The 2,500-nt window shown below is 39.4% G+C and overlaps 3 non-coding genes across 3 annotated transcripts; all 3 read left to right on the plus strand.

Annotated features, from left to right (window-relative positions):
* The first annotated feature begins 547 nt into the window (after positions 1-547).
* Positions 548-666, plus strand: LOC141318795 (5S ribosomal RNA). Its single transcript, XR_012353090.1, has one exon. It is a non-coding gene; the product is annotated as a 5S ribosomal RNA (ribosomal RNA).
* Positions 667-1,417: 751 nt separating this feature from the next.
* LOC141296275 (5S ribosomal RNA) lies at positions 1,418-1,536 on the plus strand. Its single transcript, XR_012341218.1, has one exon. It is a non-coding gene; the product is annotated as a 5S ribosomal RNA (ribosomal RNA).
* An 84-nt stretch (positions 1,537-1,620) lies between these two features.
* On the plus strand, positions 1,621-1,739 carry LOC141290881 (5S ribosomal RNA). The gene has a single exon (XR_012340239.1). It is a non-coding gene; the product is annotated as a 5S ribosomal RNA (ribosomal RNA).
* Positions 1,740-2,500: the final 761 nt, after the last annotated feature.

The following is a 2,500-nucleotide window of genomic DNA, read 5'->3' on the forward strand; positions in this document are numbered from 1 at the left end:
CAGTCACCAAACTGTTGGATTGAGGAGTTGCTAATTTTAGAGCTCACCTTTCCATTCACCACCTGCAAACTTTGGATTACACTTTCTGTGGATTGTATATACACTGGTGGACACTCACATTGGACTTATCAACACACTGGGGTTCTTGGACTGTTTTTAGGGTATGGACAAATTAACTGTATTCTTTTAACAGAGTTTACCTGTTTTTAGGGTATGGACAAATGAACTGTATTCTTTTAACAGAGTTTACCTAGTTTTATCGTGTTGTTTTAAAGTCTTTTATGTGAACCTTGTAAATACACCAAATCTATTTAAACCAATTTTCTTTTATGTCTCATTCTTTTAACCACTAGTCATCTCTCACAGTTAAATCTGACCCCATTTTAGTCTTGTAACTCGGCTGATAAGGCCGATTGTTACACTTTTATGGGAGACCGCCTGGGAATACCAGGTGCTGTAAGCTTTTGCCTTTTCTTCACTATTTATATAATATGCTGGCTTTTACGGAGGCTGATCTTTAAATAGCCCACTTTTTGGAGCTGCCCTCGCTTATGGCCATACCGCGCTGAGAGTGCCCGATCTCGTCTGATCTCGGAAGCTAAGCAGCGTCGGGCCTGGTTAGTACTTGGATGGGAGACGGCCTGGGAATACCAGGTGCTGTAAGCTTTTGCCTTTTCTTCACTATTTATATAATATGCTGGCTTTTAGAAAGACGTGTTTTACCGCTCTATTTATTACAATCATTTACATGTATTATAGAGTTTTAAGTGTTTTACATGTTTTTTATGCCATTTTATTACTCTTAACATTTTAAGTGTATGTGTCTTTAATAAATGGATGGTTGGCCTGTCATGTGACTAGACACATGACAGGAAGCAGGAAGTACAACTGTATAAGAGAGCAGCATGACAAACAAAGGACAGTCACCAAACTGTTGGATTGAGGAGTTGCTAATTTTAGAGCTCACCTTTCCATTCACCACCTGCAAACTTTGGATTACACTTTCTGTGGATTGTATATACAATGGTGGACACTCACATTGGACTTATCAACACACTGGGGTTCTTGGACTGTTTTTAGGGTATGGACAAATGAACTGTATTCTTTTAACAGAGTTTACCTAGTTTTATCGTGTTGTTTTAAAGTCTTTTATGTGAACCTTGTAAATACACCAAATCTATTTAAACCAATTTTCTTTTATGTCTCATTCTTTTAACCACTAGTCATCTCTCACAGTTAAATCTGACCCCATTTTAGTCTTGTAACTCGGCTGATAAGGCCGATTGTTACACTTTTATGGGAGACCGCCTGGGAATACCAGGTGCTGTAAGCTTTTGCCTTTTCTTCACTATTTATATAATATGCTGGCTTTTACGGAGGCTGATCTTTAAATAGCCCACTTTTTGGAGCAGCCCTCGTTTATGGCCATACCGCGCTGAGAGCGCCCGATCTCGTCTGATCTCGGAAGCTAAGCAGCGTCGGGCCTGGTTAGTACTTGGATGGGAGACCGCCTGGGAATACCAGGTGCTGTAAGCTTTTGCCTTTTCTTCACTATTTATATAATATGCTGGCTTTTACGGAGGCTGATCTTTAAATAGCCCACTTTTTGGAGCAGCCCTCGCTTATGGCCATACCGCGCTGAGAGCGCCCGATCTCGTCTGATCTCGGAAGCTAAGCAGCGTCGGGCCTGGTTAGTACTTGGATGGGAGACCGCCTGGGAATACCAGGTGCTGTAAGCTTTTGCCTTTTCTTCACTATTTATATAATATGCTGGCTTTTAGAAAGACGTGTTTTACCGCTCTATTTATTACAATCATTTACATGTATTATAGAGTTTTAAGTGTTTTACATGTTTTTTAGGCCATTTTATTACTCTTAACATTTTAAGTGTATGTGTCTTTAATAAATGGATGGTTGGCCTGTCATGTGACTAGACACATGACAGGAAGCAGGAAGTACAACTGCATAAGAGAGCAGCATGACAAAAAAAGGACAGTCACCAAACTGTTGGATTGAGGAGTTGCTAATTTTAGAGCTCACCTTTCCATTCACCACCTGCAAACTTTGGATTACACTTTCTGTGGATTGTATATACACTGGTGGACACTCACATTGGACTTATCAACACACTGGGGTTCTTGGACTGTTTTTAGGGTATGGACAAATGAACTGTATTCTTTTAACAGAGTTTACCTGTTTTTAGGGTATGGACAAATGAACTGTATTCTTTTAACAGAGTTTACCTAGTTTTATCATGTTGTTTTAAAGTCTTTTTATGTGAACCTTGTAAATACACCAAATCTATTTAAACCAATTTTCTTTTATGTCTCATTCTTTTAACCACTAGTCATCTCTCACAGTTAAATCTGACCCCATTTTAGTCTTGTAACTCGGCTGATAAGGCCGATTGTTACACTTTTATGGGAGACCGCCTGGGAATACCAGGTGCTGTAAGCTTTTGCCTTTTCTTCACTATTTATATAATATGCTGGCTTTTACG

This window comes from Garra rufa, chromosome 1 (genome assembly GCF_049309525.1).
Source record: "Garra rufa chromosome 1, GarRuf1.0, whole genome shotgun sequence".
Lineage (NCBI taxonomy): Eukaryota > Metazoa > Chordata > Actinopteri > Cypriniformes > Cyprinidae > Garra > Garra rufa.